The sequence below is a fragment of the Alligator mississippiensis genome, chromosome 2 (assembly GCF_030867095.1).
Source record: "Alligator mississippiensis isolate rAllMis1 chromosome 2, rAllMis1, whole genome shotgun sequence".
Classification (NCBI taxonomy): Eukaryota; Metazoa; Chordata; order Crocodylia; family Alligatoridae; genus Alligator; species Alligator mississippiensis.
The window spans coordinates 153005073-153024367 of record NC_081825.1 but is presented as its reverse complement, the minus strand read 5'-3'; the positions used below and the strand labels follow the sequence as shown (position 1 = coordinate 153024367).

Here is a 19295-nt window from a genome sequence, read left to right as displayed (position 1 = left end):
ATGAAGTTATACTACTGTTGGAAAAGGGAAGGTGTTTTGTACAGTTAGACAAAAACAAGGGGACAGAAGTGTCTGCGACAACCAGAGACGTAGCTCTCTGTGGACCCTCGGTGGAAAAGGTGTCACTCGCATTATACTCCTTAGGCTGCCATCTCTAGGTGAAGGAATCTGTCCTGAAAGTCAAGACAGTTTTTACACGTTGACAATGATATTTTTTGTCAAGCAGCAACAAGAGAAGCATCAAGAAAAATTAATACCACGCTACATAGCCTTCATTTATTTGACGAAGACTTTCGATCCAATCAACAAAGAAGGCCTTTTTACTGTTCTGAAAAAATAGGATTGTCCGCCCACAAACTGTTGAACATCATTTGCTCATTACATCAAGGTATGAAGACAACGGTACTGTACGAAAACAAAGAATCAAATGCCTTTGACATCAACAATGAGGTGAAACAGGGGCGTCATATCTTACCCCCATGTTCTTTAACGTCTACTTTTCATTCCTGCTTGTTCATGTGTTCAAGGACAGCAGTGAAGGTACTTATCTTCGAACCAAACTAGGTGCAGGCTTGTTCAACATTGTAAGGTTTAGAGCACTGTAAGGTTTAGAGCATCAATTTCCAGGGCCTACAACTGCCATATAGAATCCTTGCAGTAAAGGATGCCAATCAAGATGTCTTGTTAGCCACCGACTTCCTAAAAAACTAACATTCAGCAGAGCTCTCCAGACTGCCCCCTGGTTCCACCTGCTGTTACGCTGCATTTTCAGTTACATTCACATTACATTTCTCCAGTTCCACTGTGCACTCCTCTATATAGGCAGACCAGGTTCCACGTGCACACTGCTCTCTCTTCCCCTTATTCCACCTTCAAGCTTCCTTGTCCACCGTGCTCCTCTGCCTCCCTGCCACACTGTGCCTGTGTCCTTGCAGTTCCGGGCCTTCTGTTTAAATTTTGACCAACCAGCTGGAACTGGCCTACAAAATATGGGACCGTCCCAGCCAAAGCAGGACATATTGCACCCTATTCATGCTTAGCCCATGGGAGGGCCACATACCTTTGCACATTCATCACTTGTTTTTAGTATTGATATAATAAAGTTTTACAAAAATCAAAAGTCCCTTTCTCCCTCTCTCTTCTGGAGCAAAGTGTAAGTGGTAAAAAAGGAGAAGATATTCCTTAGCTCAGGTTAGCTGTACCTTTGGTACATGTTTTCAGACCAAATGCCATCCTTTGTTGCATATGCAAGGCACCTGTGACAGATATGGGGCACTCCATGTATAATTATCTAGCCACAGAATTTGGCCCTTTCCATTACCTCTTGTATGAGGGTAGACTCTTGCCTGCTGAAGTCAGTGGCTTTATCACAGCAGCCTGGGCTGATGTAGGATTTTGAAAAGTGGGGTGCAGATAGTGTAGCACATCCTCGTAGATTTTTTTCTCCTGTTAAAGAGGAACTAAAAGCATTACTAATATGCTAGGAGCAAGTGCTGTATTATTTAGTTCAAGATGAAAGCAATCACAAATATAACTATTGGAATGTGCACTAATTTGCTAGTTCATATTTCAAGTTAAAAAAACAGCAAACTAGACAAAATATAGTCAACGTAGTTAAAAGATAGTACATCATTAGCAGTATAGTCATTATAGTTAAATGTATGTCTCTTAATCAGATTCGTGAAACAAAATCTAGTCTTCCTGATTGTCTGGACAGTGCCTCCAATACGAGGTGCGTTTACAGGAGACACTGCAGTAGCCCGACATTGCTATGCGGTAGCATTGTGTGATGGGATGTTACGGTGCAGTAGTATTAGAGTACTGCGCAGTCATGTCACAAACAAGGTGGTCGCTGGTGCTACTAAGCAGTAACTCGCATTACTGTGCATTTATTTAGTACTTGTTTATACAAGGTTTGTTTTGTTTATACAAGTACTAAATAAATGCAGAGTAACGACTCTGCAGTAGCATCTCATGTAGGTGCTCCTGTAAGGCTGTATATGTAGTTTGACCTTTTGGTGGCCCTGCAGCCTGTGGGTAGCAAAAGGCAGCGGACCACGTGTAGAAAATAGGGTGTCGTGAGCAAAAGGTCCGTTATCACCTGAGGGAGGTGCTGTCAGCTCTGAGTGCCGTGTGCGGTCTAGACATAAAAGGATCCTTCAGCTCAGAAGGCATGTGTGTCTGTGGGTGCCTGGGATAGCATGTGCGGCTTGTGAGGTTGTGAACTTGTTTGAGAGAGCCTACACGAGAGGTTGTGAGGTGGTGACAGGAAGTGTACCTGAAGGGCAGCTTGTGACTGAACTTACCCAACACTGACAGGAGTTCAGTTAACACTACTGCATCCTGGGGCAAGTAATCCCCTCCTTTCCTTTTGCTGTTCTATGTCTGTGAGTCTTGTATGTACCCCAGTATATAATAATGTAAAGAACAGGAACTAGTGTATGTTTAGTATACTAAGCTGTTAGCTATACTAACTGAACTACTAGTTGGCTGATGACTTTATTTGCTTAAATCCTAGATTTGGACAACACCCGGACTGTGACTCATTTCTACACCTAAGTTAATGTTACCTTACTTGAGTTGTTTGTTAACTAGAACTAAAAACAGTCTGTATGGCTGTGAAATAAGAGAGAGACATTACCAGGAATGGTTAACAGGCAGCAAAATTGCAAAGAAAGGATCATTTGAGAAGTGAAACATCAAGACCATTAAAAAGGATAGAGGGTTGTTAACACCTGGGAGTGCAGAGAAATTAGCCTGAATCAGAGAGATGACCATGAGCTATGAAGTCAATTGACACTCTCAGCACTACCTGAATAGAAATGCAGCTGCCCAGCCCAGCCCAGCCATAGGCGACTGGTAGGGTGGGGCACGGAGAGGCATGTGCCCCCCTGACAGGGCCACCGGCAATTTCTGCAGGTCCTCGCCAGCCCTGTCCCCGCTTGTGATGCCATCAGCAGCATCTACAGGTGCTCACCAGCCCCATCCCTGCCGCTGAGACCACCAGTGACTTCTGTGGGTGCTCTCCAGCCCTGTCCCCACCACCGGCACTGCCTATGGCTTCTGCAGGTGCTCTCCCAGACTCAAGAGGCACTTTTCCAGGCTAAAGAGCCCCAGGGCTCACAGCCTGTCATCGTAGGGTCTGCTTCCATTGCACCCAGCAGTGGCAATACAGCAGTGCACAAACAATCCAGTAAGTGTTTGTAGAGTGTTGGGGACAGCTTCCTGGTGCAAGTGTTAGAGAGACCAGCTAGGGGCTGCACTCTTCTTGTCCTGCAGCTCACAAACAGGGAAGAATTGGTGGGGAATGTAGAAGTGGATGGTAACTTGGGCAGCAGCAACCACAAGATGATTGAGCTAAGGATCCTGAAAAAAGAAAGGAGAGCAGCAGAGTACAGACCCTGGACTTTAGAAAAACAGACTTTGACTCACTCAGGGAACTCAGGGGTAGGATCCCTTTGAGAGGCCAGTCAGCAGGAAAGAGGAGTCCAGGAGAGCTGACTATACTTTAAAGGTGCCTTCCTGAGAGTGCAGGAACAAACCATCCCGATGTGCAAGAAGACTAGAAACTATGGTAGAAGACTATCTTAGCTTAGCAGGGAAATCTTCTGTAAGCTAAACCACGAAAAGGAAGCTTATAAGAAGTGAAAACTTGGACAAACAAACAATGAGGGAGGAGTATAAGAGTATTGCTTGGGCACGCAGGGATGAAATCAGGGGGCACGTCCCCACAAGCAGGAATGTGCATTCTCTGGAGACAATTAGCAGCAGCATATATTTGTGCCACTGCTAGTTGCCCCTTGGGAACGCTTCTGCATGCACACTCTGGTATGTGGCAGATTGCCCTGGGTGGGTTAAGGAGGCTGGGGCCACCAACACAAATGGCCCCAGAAGCCTTACCTGGAATTCTGGAGGCCCCCCAGGGCTCCAGTGGCAGTGATCCAGGCATGCAGAACCTGGTCAGCAGCCAGAACATAGGTCTGGCCGGCCAAGCGCTGGTTTTGGGCAGCGCACAGTGCCGCCACGTGTACCAGGATTTCCTGGTAGCAAAAAATAAGCACCGGGAAAAAAGGCAGCACAGTACACGCTACAATAGCATGTGCTGGAACAAAGGGAGGCTTCATGCTCCATGGAGACACCGACCAAAGCGTCTCTATGCTCCATTGGTGCCCCAGCTGCTCCAATACACCAGGAACCAGGAGGAGCCAGGCAAGGGCATTTTGCCCAGAGCAGAACAGTGTGTCCTGCAACAAAGTGCACGTGCAGGGGCATGCCCTGTGGCACCAAGTAGCAGCCACTCCTATTTATGCCATTGCAAGTGCATGCCCCTGCTCATCTGGACGTGGCCATGAGGTTCAATAAAGAAAAGTGCCCTTAAGAAGTCCTGCACTTAAAATGGAACAATACTGAGCCCTGGGACAGGCTGGGGACCAACTGGCTGAACAGAAGCTCTGCAGAAAAGGACCTGGGGGTTACAGTGGACAGTAAGCTGAAAAGGAGCCAACAGTATGCCCTTGTTGCAAGGAAGGCTAATGGCATACTGCGCTGAATTAGTAGAAGCACTGCCAGCAGATTGAGGGAAGTGATTATTCCCCTCTATTTAGCACTGGGAGGCCACATCTTAAATACTGTGTCCAGCTTTGGGCCCCCTACTACAGAAAGGATGTGGACAAAATGGAGAAAGTCCAGTAGAGAGCAATGAAAATGGTGAGCAGGCTGGGGCACATGACATAGGCAGAGAGAACTGAGTTTATTTAATCTGGAGAAGAAAAGACTGAGAGGGGATTTAATAGGAGCCTTCAACTACCTGAAGGGTGGTTGCAAAGAGGATGGAGCTGGACTGTCCTGAGTGGCTGCAGATGACGGAACAAGGAACAATGGTCTCAAGTTGCACCAATGAAGTTTATGTTAGATATTAAGGAAAACTCTCTCACTGGGAGGGTAGTACAATACTGGAACAGGTTACCCACAGAGGTTGTGGAATCTCCATCCTTGCAGGTTTTTAAGACCTGGCTAGACAAAGTCTTGGCTGGCATGATCTAGTTGGAGATGGTCTTGCTTTAAGCATCAGGTTGGACTAGATGACCTCTTCATTAACCACAACAGATTTTTGCCTGTCATTCTTTCAGTTCATAATATGCTTTATTTGTGGATTTAAAAAGGCATCTTGGATATAATTTTACTTTGCTTTTTTTTAAGTCCTTCACAGGAGAACATTAAAATAATAGCCATGGAGTGAAGAAGCCAAGAAGTGAAGTTGAAGAAAAGCATAAGGGGGGAGCAAGAAAGTTTGTCACCGTCATAAATCCAGCTTTCAACACCTGTCTGGACTGTTCCAGCCCACGATGTACCCTTAGCTTCCATGAACTGAATGGCTATCTTTTTCTGTAGAGCAAAGGAACATCTGGGGTTGGGTGAGATTATTGTACTGAATGTTTTACTCTCTCTGAATATAGAAGCTGCTAAGATGATACTTGTTGTACTAATAAAGTTAGACTTTGATTTTAGGCAACCGAGTTGTCTGAGACATTGATTTTAAGACACTGAGTTGTCTGCATTTTGAATTTAGGACACCAAGTTGTCCAAGCTGTTGGATTTTAAGATGCTGAGTTGTCTGGATTGAAGTGGAACTTTGATTTTGGGACACAGAGTTGTCTTCATTCATAATTCATGTTCCATTTAAGGGTTAATTGTGCTTTAACGATTCCCTAAGCATTATCTGGTGGACAGTGGTGCTAACACACTGGCTGTATGAAAGCCTCAAACTCCAGGAAGAGTGCTTAAGAGTACTCGTACAGGGTTCTCGTTTGTAGCTGTGTCGGTATGAGGACATAGACAGGCAACTGGTCGAGGGTTTGACCCAGGGTGCAAGAACTTGAACCTGCTTCCAAGAACTCACAGAGCCTGATGCCATGACTTGGGTCTTTTTCAACCTAAAGAAAAAGTGCACAGAATAAGAAATCATGGGTCACTGTACAACCCGGTGGGGCCAGGTGCTCACAGCTCCTATCAAGATCTGAGAGCGTGCTGTTAGCTTCTACAAGGAGTTGAGGCTACGTGCCCAGAACCCATACAACAGATGCATGAGGGCCTCCCCAAACTCTCCATGTCTGAGGCTGAGGAGCTCAGAGCTGTCCCTGGGCAAAACTGAATGCTGCTATTTGAAGACCTTGCCAGGCCTTGACTGATTACCCATCAAATTCTCCAAGATGTTTTGGCCCCTCCTCAGCCCAGACCCCCTGCCCATCTTCCAGGAGAGCTTCAAAAATAGGATCCTTCCGGCCAGCTGCTGGTAAGCAGCCATTGCACTGCTGCCCAAGAAAGGGAATCTTGGTAACATTAAGAACTGGCAACTGCTATCGCTCCTGTGTACAGGACCAATGTCCTGACCAATCATCTCAAAACGGTCATGGCCTCTGTCATAGGCGCCAAACTGACCTAATTCATACCTGCTAGGACAGCCTGTTTCTGCTACGTGACCTGCCACCAGCTGTGAAGCTCTTTGGCTTGAACAACAACTTTGTCTTCCTGAATCAAGAACAGGCCTTTGATAAGGCCAGCCAGAACTTTTATTTCATACTCTGTGCCTGCTTTCATATCAACCATCTGGCTCCTGTACTGGAACATCTCTCTGCTCCTGAAAGTGAACAGAGAGCTTATGTGCCCCATTCCCAGCATGTAGGGGTGTCTGACAGAGCTGCTCTCTCTCTCTGCAATGCTCTGTGCTTGCACTACTGAGCTACATGTGCTACAGCAGTGGACCTGATGGGCCTGCATTGGCCACAGCCCCAGCTGCTGGCCCCCAGTTAAGTTGAGAGCATATGCTGGTGATGTGATTTTTTTTTTGTGAGCAGTGAGGGTAACATCCAGTCTGTGATCAAGTGAAACAAGCCTATGATCATGCCTCCTCAGCCTGTATCACGTGATATCCTTTGTACAAAGTCAAGTATGGGAACCAGATACAACAGAGACAGAAAGGAGGCTTCAGCCCTGTAGGCTAGTGTCCAAGGCAGCCAATGGAGAAGCACTTCCAATTCTGGGAAAGTGGAGTACTCCTCGTTAAGGGCAGAGGACTTCAGGCCCTGATCTCTACCGAGGCCTCAGGTACCAGGCCATACAGTTGCTAAGGAACAAGTGGCTGGGCCTAAACTTGTACTAAGGCCTGAGGCATCAGATCCCTGCAGTTGCTAAGCACCAAGGCACCATGCTCAGACCACTGCAAAGGCCTGAGGTGTCAGGCCCAAACTGTTGCCGGGCCTTGAAGTACCAGATCCAGACTCTCTCTTGAGACCTGAGTGCCAGGCCCTGACTGTTGCTAAGCCATTAGGCACCAGGCCCCAACTGCAGCCCTGGTCACTCCCTACTTCTGCTGTACATGAGTGGAGAACCAAAGTGCCACAGCGTGCTCCTCTAAGGAAGATTTGCCCCTGTTTTTCTCTGGCTTTGCATGATCAAGGCAGGATGAGCTGGGGGCATTTAGAATATTCCGTGTCTTGGGAATGAACGTGTTGGACTGAGTGAGCGAGAAGGGAGGACCCGGGGCATGATCCGAAAGGAATCTTCTTTGACAGAGCAGCACTAGGAAATCACAGGGCTTGGACAACAGACCTCGCGAGTTTATGGCCTGTAGGGTCTGTGAGATCATCCAGTCTGACCTCCCATGGGGACTACACTTCCAACTATTGTTCTTGTCATGGGTTCAAATACTTGTGCTTGCCTAAGACACATCTTCCAGAAAAACACTAGTCTTCGTAAGAAGATAGTAAGCAATGAAGAATTCATCACTGCTGCTTCCAATGGTCAATCACCCTCAATATTAAAACCTGCACCTAGTTGCTAAATGCATTGGGTTGAACTTTGGCTTTCGTCTTCAGGCCCCTTCTGACCTCTTAATCTACAAAGCTGTAGAAGTCAGGGTCACCTAGGCAAAAGCCTCTGCTATATTAATGCATCACCTGATTGGTGCCCAGAATCATGAGTGCTTGAATGGGGTGATCCAGCACATTCAGGGGGAAATGACGGCAAGCTTTGGCTGGGCTGGCGAGGGTCAGGACATTAGTCCTGCAAGCTGTGTTCCACTGTGACATCATCAGGGCCTTGGAGAGGGCCTCAAGCTATTGGGCAGTGGGACGGGGACATCACAAAGGCTTTGACACGATAAATATTGGGTCCTCTTCACCTTCCCCTACCTGTTTTACTTCTGCTTTCCTCTCCCCTCAGAAGAGCAGTGATAGCGTGTCAGAAGTTTTCAGTTGGTGTGAAAATGAGTATGGATGAACGTATGGAGTGTGAGGAGCAAGGTTTTGAGTATATGGAGTGGGAGGAGCAAGGAGACGAGTGTATGGAGTATGAGGAGCAAGGAGACGAGTGTATGGAGTATGAGGAGCAAGGAGATGAGTGTATGGAGTGCAAGGAGAGGAGTGGATGGAGTATGAGGAGCAATGAGTTGAGTGTATGGAGTGTGAGAAGCAAGGAGATGAGCCTCTGGAGTGCAAGGAGACGAGCCTCTGGAGTACGAGGAGAAAGGAGATGAGCCTCTGGAGTACGAGGGGCGTGGGTATGAGGCAGCAATGGGGAGGAACGGGGACAAGGCAATAGAGAAATATCAGCAGGGTTCTGAAGTGATGGAGAGGTAGCAGCACGAGGATGTGGTGACGGAGACAGATTAGAACAGGGATGCCCAACCTGAGGCATGGGTGCCACAAGTGGCAGAGGGAGCCTTTGTGCGTGGCATACAGCAAACTGGAGAGCGGGTGGCCAGCTCAGCAGCAGGTACAGCAGAGCAGCAGAGCAGGCTGGGAGGAGAGGGTGGGAGGAGAAAGCAGAGGAGCAGTTCAAGCAAGGGAAAGGGATCAGAGTGGCAGTCAGGGTGGGTGCGGGGTACACCTGCCTAATCTGTTGCCCCCCATCCCTGCCCTGCCAGATTTCAACAACCCCCCTCTCTGGTTGAAAATGGACATTTTCTTTACAGGAGGTTTGAAAAGGGAAGCTTGACTTTGTTTTCTCCTCCCCTCAATGGCGGACTATGGGAGCTTTGCTACTAAGGGCTAGGTCTAGTCTGTGGGGCACTATGCATAGGCTTCCCAGTCTAACAGGCCATGCACCCATCCCTTTTCAAAGGGCCTTGACACAGGTCCCCAACCTCTCCTTGGATGAGTTGCCTTTCAAGGCCTTTATCATTTTTTCCTTTGCCTCTGGACACTCTCTAACTTCCCCACATCCTTTTGAAACTGTGGAGCCCAAAACTGCATGCTACAGTCTAGATGAGACCTAACCAATGCCGGAGTGGATAGGCACTTGTTATGTTTTTGATTCTTCTGCCCAAGGGGCAGCACCTTGCATTTGTCAACATTTATCTTCATCGTGTTAGCTTTAACTTAGCTTTTCAGGCTACCAGGGTTCTTCTACATCGTGCCCGTCCTCCATTGTGTTTTCAATCCCACCTAGCCTCATATCTTCTTTACATTTTCTCAGGAACTGTGAAGACAAAGGAAGAAAGATGATCTCATTGCTGCCCGAGAGTGAGAATGAGCCAGCGGGAGAACAGAGAGCTTGTGAAGAACAGTGCTTCCTTAGTCAGTGGTCCATGAAGTTGGAGCGGCCACAGAGAATGGCGAAGATGGGGAAAAACCCGGATGAGGGAAAAAAAAAAAAAAAGGACTGATGTGGCATGGAGCTGAGAGGAAAAAGAGGAATGTGACAGTCGGAGCAAGAGAGTGCTGACAAGCAGCCTGGTGAATGATTTAGTATAATTACAAGGGGCAGAGATTAAATCCAATTGAGGACTCGTTGTGGGAAGAGAGTGAAAAAGATCGGAAAAATTTGGGTGGACAGCAAGAACCCCACAGAAAATAAGGAAAGATTTTCTTTTATTTTGTTTTCATTAAGAAGACAACAGGAATGAAAGTGAAGTGAAATTTTATTAATCTTTACAGATTAAAAAAAGATGTGTGTTCCAGAGGCAGATAGCCAGAACTAGTCTTGTTTTGTTGCTGACAATGTTGATATATACGGGACTAGAAGAGAAGATTTCAGACTACGAGAAAAAGAAAAACATAATAATTTGTGTTATGTAAGAAATATAATAAAAGAAAATTAACAGAAAATACCGTATCGCTGTGAGTTTTTAGAATGAGAATGGCGGAATCTACCTAAATTTAGAAGAGGATTTCTATAGTTCAGTGATGAAAGATAAATTAACATTATCAGGTGTTAAATTCCATCCCTCCCAAAACATATTTTTCCATCAAGATATGGCAGGCGAGAATTGGGATCACCACTAAAATGAACCGGCAATTAGAATCTTATTGCTAATTGGAAATTAATCTGGAAATTGACTGGAGGGCTATCCCTTTATAAAACTATGATTAGACTCCAGGCCCAAGATAGACCCCTGCGGGACTCCTGCCATTCTTTCATGGATGCATTTATAATTGCCCCTTGTAAGCCGGTGACTCTCCACCTTTTGGTATTTGTCTAGACTACTTTCCTCCAACTTGTTTATTTTTCTCTTCATTACAGGCACTGGCACAATGTGTAAAATAAAAAGTTGTGTTTGGATCACATTTCATGGAAACCAAAGAGATTCCTGCGGCCCCAGATAATATAAGAGAACAGAGAAGGGAGCATTGTGACAGGGCACCACCCAAGCCACCAACTTAATGGAAGGCTGGTGGTTGGCGAGAGCCTGGGGAAAAGAAGAGAGACGTGGCCCCATCATGGAGCAGGCAGGGAATGGTGACAAATTTCATTGGGCATCCATACTTCAGAAGGATCCTCCATAACACTTCTCAAGACAGAAACACTTTGACAGAATCAAAAACTTTCTTCAAGTCAAAGAAGGCCATGTAGAGAAGCTTATTTTGTTCCCAGCATTTCTAGTCACTCCTGGTAGCACTCGGGGGAACAGGGACTCCCCCAGTGCCTGCTGGGCCCCCCTGACTAGTTTGTAAATGGCCACTAGATCCCCCCTCAGCCTTCTTTTGTGGAAGCTGAACAGGTTCAAGTCCCGTAGCCTCCCCTCATAGGGCCTGCCCTGCTGACCCCTGATCATGTGGGTGGCACTTGTCTGGACCCTCTCCATGTTGTCCACATCCCTCCTCAAGTGCAGCGCCCAGAACTGGACACAGTACTCCACTGCAGCCTGACCAGTGTCATATAAAGGGGAAGGATCACCTCCTTGGACCTGCTCGTGATGTATCTGTCGATGCATGGTAAGGTGCAGTTAGCCTTCCTGACTGCGTCCCCACGTTGGCAGCCCATGTTCATTTTGGAGTCTATAACGACTCCAAGATCCTTTTCTGCCTCTGTGCTGACGAGAAGGGAGTTCCTCAGCCTGTAGGTATGCTGCTAGTTCTTTCTCCCTAGGTGCAGGGTGCACTTGTCAGTATTGAATCCCATCTTATTCTCATCTGTCCACCACTGTAACCTGTCCAGATCCAATTGCAGCCTGTCCCTCCCTTCTAGCATGCCCACTTCTCCCCATATCTTAGAGTCATCTGCGAATTTGAACATGGTGCTTTTCACCCACACATCCAAGTCGCTGATGAAGATGTTGAAAAGTGCAGGCCCGAGGACCAAGCCCTGGGTGACCCCACTGCCCACATCCCTCCAGGTCGAATAAGACCCATCCACCACCACTCTCTGGGTGTGGCCCTCCAGCCAATTGGTGACCCATCTGACTGCGTAGGCATTGAAACCACAATCTCCTAATTTTTTAATGAGAATGGGGTGAGAGACAGAGTCGAAGGCCTTCCTAAAGTCCAGAAAGACTACGTCCACCACGACACCTGCATCGAAAGATTTTGTGACCTGGTCATAGAAGGCCACCAGGTTGGTCTGACAGGACCTGCCTCTAATGAACCTATGTTGGTTGCCCCTAAGCATAATCTCCCCTGCTGGCCCCTCACAGATATGTGCCAGGATAATTCTCTCAAAAAACTTACCCAGGATTGAGGTAAGATTAACTGGCTTATAATTTCCTGGGTCCTCCTTCCTCCCTTTTTTTGAAAATGGGGACATCTCACATCTCACCTGTTTTGTTACAGTTTTTATTCTCCTACCCAAGGGGCAGCAGCTTGCATTTTTCATCACTGACTTTCATCCCGTTGGCTCTAACCTAGCTTTTCAGTCTACCAAAATCCTTCTGGATTGTGCTCCTGTCCTCCTGAGCGTTTTCAATCCTTCCCAGCTTTATGTCTTTTTTAGATTTTCTAGGAAGCAATCTATTCCAGCATCATCCATGTCAGGAATAAACACGTTGAGCAGATCCAGGCCCAAGACAGACCCCTGCAGGACTTCTGCCATTCTCACACAGACACATTTATAATTGCATCTGACTAGCAGCTATTAAGCCAGTAACTCTCCACCTTGTGGTATTTCTCTAGTCTACATATCTCCAACTTGTTTATTTTTTCTCTTCATTACAGCCAATGGCACAAAGTGTAAAGAAACGCATTGTGTTCAGATCAAAGGAAGTGCACCACATCTTGTGGAAACCAGAGAGACTCCTGCTGTCCTAGACAGTACATCAAGACAAGATGACAGAGAACAGGGCAGGGGTTTAGGTTGTAGCCGTGTTGGTCTAAGGATATAGGCAGACAAGGTTCCTTGGGTGAATTTGATAGCTTTTATTAGACCAGCCCAAATGGTTGGAGAATAGTTATTAAGCAAGCTTTCGGGTTCAAAAACCCTTCATCAGGCTAAGGAAGCTTCAGCAGTTGCTGTGTGCTCTTCCAGGATGGAATGCAAAGTAAACAAGCCAGGGGCTAGGCTGGGCTGGGGAGTCAGTTTCCAGTCAGACTGTAATGTATCAAAAATCCTATATTTGTGTTTAGTCCCTGATCTCTAGTATCCAGCAGGTTGATGAAATGGAGCTCATAGGCTCGTCTCTGGGAAGTGATGTGTAAGTTTCCCTTGAGGATCAGAACTGAGAGATTGGAGAGAGAGTGGCCCTCCTGTGAGAAATGTGCCCCCACCGGTAATTGGGTGTTTCTGTCTTTGATGGATTTCCGGTGTGCATTCATTCTGGTGTGCAGTTGTTGTCTGGTCTCTCCTACATATCTTCCATCAGGGCATTTGGTACATTGGATGAGGTATACTACATTCTTGGAGGTGCAGCTGTAAGATCCTGGGATGCTGATGGCTCTGTTGTGGGGTGTAGTAATAGTGGAGGTGGTGGAGATGTGGGGGCAGGTTTTGCATTTCTTGTCCTGGCACGGTCTGGATCCTTTTGGTGTGTTCTGGGCTCGAGGAAGTTTGCTTCTGGTGATGAGGTTGGCGAGGTTTGGTGCTTGTCTGAAGGCTAGGATGGGTGGCTCTGGGAAGATCTTTTTAAGAATAGGGTCTCTTTCTAATATGGGTTGCAATTTTTTGAGGATTTTCTGTACAGGTTCAAGGGAGGGGTGATGCATCATAACCAGCGGTGTGCGATTTGTGGGTGTTTTTCTTCTGTACTGCAGCAGTTCTTCACGTGGTATCCAGGTGGCTCTTTCAAACGTGCGATCTACCTCTCTGGAGGAGTGTCCTTGCTGGGTGAAAGCCTTTTTAAGATTGGTGAGGTGGCAATCCCGGGTGTTCTCTTCAGTACAGATGCAGTGGTATCTGAGGGCTTGGCTGTATATCACAGCTTTTTTGGTGTGTTTCAGGTGATTGCTGGTTCTGTGCAGATATATATGTTGGTCTGTAGGTTTCTTGTATACTGTGGTCTGTATTTTACCCTTCTGGATACTGATCCTTGTGTCTAAAAAGGGGACGTTGGTGTTGGAGTATTCTAAAGAAAGTCGGATGGAGGGATGGTGACTGTTGAATTTCTGATGGAACTCAATCAGAGATTCCAGGTTCTCACTCCAAATGATGAAGATGTCATCGATATATTGTAAGTACAGCAAGGGTTTGATGGTGCAGTTCTTGAGGAAGTCTTCTTCCAGGTGGCTCATAAAAAGGTTGGCATACTGTGCGGCCATTTTAGTGCCCATAGCTGTTCCCATCATCTGGAGGAAGTGTTGATTATTAAAAGTGAAATTGTTGTGTGTGAGGATGAAGTGTATAAGCTCAGTGATATCTTTGGGTCTGTATTGCATTTGTCCCAAAATTTCCCAAAAGAATCAGCAACCGAGTGATCTCCTGACCATGAGGCATATTCTACCACCCCTCCACTCCCTGGAAGGGGTGGCACCTGTAGCACAGGGGTTTTGTCCAGACTGGATGGTGGTTAGCTAGTGACCATCACTGCATCTGACTATAGGGTTTGGTAGGAAACATAGCAGGGATATTCATGGTAGGGTAGCTCCTATAAAATACCACAATGTAGCAACATCTATTCAGGGGTGACCTGCTTGTCCCTCTTGAGGAAGGCCCTAGAAAAGGTGGGCCAAAACAGCCATGCTCCACCCCAATCTATATGAGCCAAAATAAAATTAAGTTACTTATGTGTTCAAATGTTCAGACTCTGACACCTGGATTAGATTCAGACTCCGATTTACATAAAATAGCACTACTAAAGCTACGAATTGCTTAGACTCAGAATTGATGTTACTGCATCATCAGAAACTCGCCTCTCAGATACAGGTTCAATCCAAGAGATGATTACACCATATTTTGGCATGGGAACAAGAAAGGAGAGAGCATGGAGTAGGGTTTGCTATTAGAAACATCTTACCATCTTCCTGTGAAAGGCCCACTGTTGTATCTATTCAACACACGGCACTCAGAGTGCACACACAGAATGGCTTCATGTTGTTTAGTGTTTATGCAGCTACCCTTTAAGCCACTGATAAAGACAAGAATACTTTATACCAGAAACTTGAAAAAAAAGATTGAGAAAACTCATAGAACTTCAACACAAGAGTTGGATGTAGTTTTGGGAATTGGCCTAGTATTCTGGGCAAACACAGAATTGGCAGTATGAATGAAAATGGCCAGCGAGGGTCAGAACTCTGTGCAAGTCAAAATTTGTGTAACCAAGACAAATTTTGCTGGGAAAAAATCACAAGAAAGACATCATGGAAACATCCAAGATCAGGGCACTGCACCAATCAGATCTAGTACTGACCAGGCACAACTACCTGAAAGAGATCCTGTGTACAAGGTCTTATCACAGTGCTGACTGCATGCATTAGTCTGCTGCAAACACAAAATCAATATCAAAAAGATCCACCATTGCAAAACTACCAGCTGTCTTTAGAATCAGCCAAACTGAAGACAGAAAAATGCAGACTATTCAGTGAAGAAGCTGTGAAAACAAGTTTACCTAACAATTCAGGCACTGAGGTTTAGGAAAGGTTAAAAACTAACAATGCTGTGGTAATAGCATTTGGTAAAAAAATGTGAGAAAAATGCAGGCTGGTTTAAAAAGGACTCTGAAACCCTTCTACCACTAATTGAGAACAAAAGGGCAGTGCTAAGCAGCTATAAGACCAGCCTAAACAGTGTGTACCTTCTGACTGGCATTACTCCACCTGACAACAGAAGAGCAGTGGCTAGCAGGATAGAACAATCAGGACAAACTGCAGATGTGAGACACCCACTGTATGACCATCCCACAGCACATGCATGTCTAAAGTCACGCAGGAGTTTCCTCACCAGCACCCAACCTCTCGATCCTATACCCAAGGAAACATGACTACAGATGAGGAATGAGAGGCTGAAGAAAATACCTGACAGTGAAAAAATAGACATTCCAGTGGCTGAGTCCTTACCATCAGGGGCTGATGAACCATGGCAAAGGTGGCATGGTTCAACCACCTGTGACTGCAGCACAGAGGCTCAGACTATGCAACACCTGCTGCAACACCCACTGCTCAAAGGTACATGTACAATGAAAGATCTTGCAAAGCATAATAAACCAGCACAAGTATGTGTAACAAAATGGTCAAACATGGAGTAGGCACAACAAGAAGACCAACTATAAGCAATCTCCCAACACCATAACCCTGGAAAATCTGGGAAAGTCTTGAAGAGAAATGCAAAAGAAGGCTAAGAGGTGTGCCCAAGATTTTTGGCAGAAGTTCTGTGATATTCAAAAGCAGCTGGTGCAGGTGATAGCTGTGAAATATATGAAGGCATCAAACAAGCAATTGGTCTAGTCGAGAAAAAAACAGCCCCACTGAAAGACTTCAATGGAAACATAATCGCTGACAAACAAAACCAACTCAAGTAGTAGATTAAACACGATGGAATTATATATTCCAGTGAGACTGAAATCAAACAAAGAGCTCAAAAGATTACCACAATTTGAAGTTAGCATGGATTTGGACAACAAGCCTACATTACAGGATTTGCAGAAAGCCATTAAATCAATTCCTAGGAATAAGGCATCTGGAAACAACTGCTTGCATGCTGAAATCTACAAATATGCCAACAGTGAATTATTAGAAAGCTCCAACAGAGTAGTATGACAGCATGGAAAGAGTAAGCGATAGTGTAGGATTTCAAAGATGCTTGGTTTGTACAATTATACAAAAATAAAAGGAGATAGAGGTGACTGTGACAACTTATCTCCCTGTTGAACATGGTTGCAAAAATTGTCACTTACAACATGCTCACTAGGTTGCAATCTCTAAGTGAAATAATCTATCATGAAAGTCAATGCTTCTTTATTCAGGATGCTCTGCCATTGATATGATATTTTTGGTCAAGCAACTGCAAAAGAAGTGTAGAGAAAAATGAAAGCACTGTACACAGCCTTCATTGATCTGACAAAGGCCTTTGATAGAGTCAACAGACAGAGCTTTTTTACTGTTCTGAAGAAACTGGGCTGTCCCTCCAAACTGTTGAACATTTACTCATTACATCAAGGTATGAAGGCAACTAGTGTATGAAAGAATCAAGAAGAGGAGGTTGTGATAGACTGGCCATGTCAGGACAATGGAAGGAGACAGTATCCAAATATTTTGTATAGCAAGATTAGAGACAGCTGTAGAAAGCAGGGTCAACTCTCTGTGGTGGTACCACGATGAATGCAAAAAATGATAGGAGGTCATTTAACATCAAGATAGAAACCGAGGAAAGGCACACAGAATCCCATCCAATCTGGTGGGAACATCTGGCACTAGGTGCAGCTCAACATAAAGCAGCTTTGATCCAGGGGATGGAAGCAAATTTGGAAAGAAGAAAGCAGCATGCCATAAACTTCAATTTAAACAACATACAGATCTGTGAAACTAATAACAAGCCGTACTGCTCTTGAATGGGGCTTGTCAGCCACAAACAGATTCATCAGGCATCTGACTAGACCTCTTACATGTACATCATGATCCCAAGGATTGACTGTTGCCTATTTTGACCCCAAAACAATTTCCATCCTCTCATTTTTTGCCCCATCCATTATTCTGCTATACAGCACTACAAATACAACCTATAAATAAATGCCTGCCAAGTCTATCATGAACACAGTGACAGTTTCCCACCTATCACCTAATAGGCAGCCAAACACAAACTCCCATCAACAGTTTGCATGTTGTCAGAGAGGAAACTTTCATCTTTACTATTATTAAAGGCAGAAATTACAAGAGGAATAATCCCCTTGTTACTATAAGTTTCCACTTACTTGAGGTGCCCCAAGGCATTGGTCCGACATCCGATTGGCACCAATATAAGGAAAATTTTCTGCATCAGAAATCAGCCTGATGCGTCTGATAATTTGTCTGATAAATGCCCATACATGTGCGCAGCCACAGTGCAGCACATAAACAATGAGGACCAGAGCCAGCAGCATGGTGAGCTGTGTACAGCTGGTAAGTCTGGTGTGGTGCAAGGGGAATGGGAAGAGGAGGGGAAAGAGGGGAGAAGGGGTGGGGGGCAAATCAAGGCCCCAGCAGTGAGGAAGTGTGTGGGGCTGCAGCTGGGGCAGGGGCTGCCCAGCCAGGGTCAGGGCTGCCATGGGACAGAGGCACAGCTCCTCACCACTGTGCGTGGCTCATCCAGTGCTCATCTGGCAGCTCCTGCCACTCCTCCTGCCACTCATCTGGGAGGGCATGAGGGGAGGAGGGAAAGGCATGTGCCCCCCAGGTCTGTGCGGGGCAGGGCGGAGTGGGCAGGGACCCAAGTCTTCCCAGCCAGGCAGATCCGGGGGCACACACGTCCCCCTCACCCCCACGCCTTCCCAGACAACTGGCAGGAACAGCAGCAGGAGCCTCCACATAAGCACTGAACGAGCTGTGTGCAGCAGCAGGAGCTGCCCCACCTCTTCTCGCACCCCCACAACAAGCCACGCCTCCATCCCACACCTGCCCCAGCCCCAGCCTGCGGCTGCAGCCCGCCCCATGCCACAGAAATCTGGGGTGGGGCACACACCCTCCACTCCCCAGACAAGCGGTTTGCCGCTCTGTCCTGTGCCCCTCCCCACCCCAGCTGGTCAGCCCCTGCCCCTGCCTCAGCCCCAGCCCCATTCCCTCCCTCACTGCAGGGGCCTTGATCTTGACCAGCTGGACAAAGCTCTTCAAGCTGAAGAGCTGTGTATCAGAAATCGGATTGGTATCAACCAATATGCCTCTTTGAAAATCGGCTATCAGTTTCAGACCCAAAAATCTCTATCAGTGCACCCCTACTTACTCCCCTTTATAAAATGGCATTTTAGGTGTGTTTATCTCTGCCAAATTTTAATCATTTGACCCAAAACTTTTCATGCTAAATATTTATGAAAAAAATGTAACTCAAAATGATGCAGCTGTTTCTGAGAATGAGGTTAAGGGAAAATACTTGTTGTTCACGTTAAAAAAAACTGTCACTCTTTCCTTGAAGCTTAACAAAACACTGAAACAGACATGAAATTTGGCACAAGCATTACACCTCTGTGTCATGGATAAGTCAGTTGCTATCCCCATGAAAATCAACCTGAATTTGGCCAAGTTACAAGTCTGGGGGCGAGCTGTGGGGAGGGGTCCATGTAGAGTCCCAGATCAAATAAGCTTGGTAGTGACCTAGACTTTAGCAACTAAATCCTATAAAGAGTCTATCCTCCCTGAATGTACTTAAAAGCACACTCAGCTTCCAGTCCTAGTGTGCACCTACCACCCCCATAGAGCTACTGAAAATAATCCAGCTCGGGTACTCAAAAGGACTTTCCCTCCATACAGAGGGCTCCAAAACTGATACTCCTTGCTGGCACCAAGGCAATATGAAAGAAGACATCCGACCTGAATGCAAAGGAATAGATAGGGATAGGGATATTATACAAGAGAAGGGAAAACAGTATACAAGGAGTCAGTTGAGACTGGGACTGAAAACAGGTGGGAGGATCAAAACATTAACTGGGCAAAATAACAAGATGAGACTGGTTAGATGATGCTGGGACT

The 19295-nt window shown here is 46.2% G+C and overlaps 1 protein-coding gene across 2 annotated transcripts in view; it reads right to left on the bottom strand.

The window, feature by feature from the left end:
• CCSER1 (coiled-coil serine rich protein 1) overlaps positions 1-19295 on the bottom strand; it is a 1487243-nt gene that overhangs the window by 1367961 nt on the left and 99987 nt on the right. Inside the window, exon 1 of one of the 2 annotated variants that reach the window (XM_019488095.2) lies at positions 1322-1458. The exons of the other annotated variant lie outside the window; for it this stretch is intronic. The gene's annotated coding sequence lies outside the window, so the exon portion shown is untranslated. Of the gene's footprint in view, positions 1-1321; positions 1459-19295 lie in introns of those variants that run through there. 2 annotated transcript variants of the gene reach the window in all.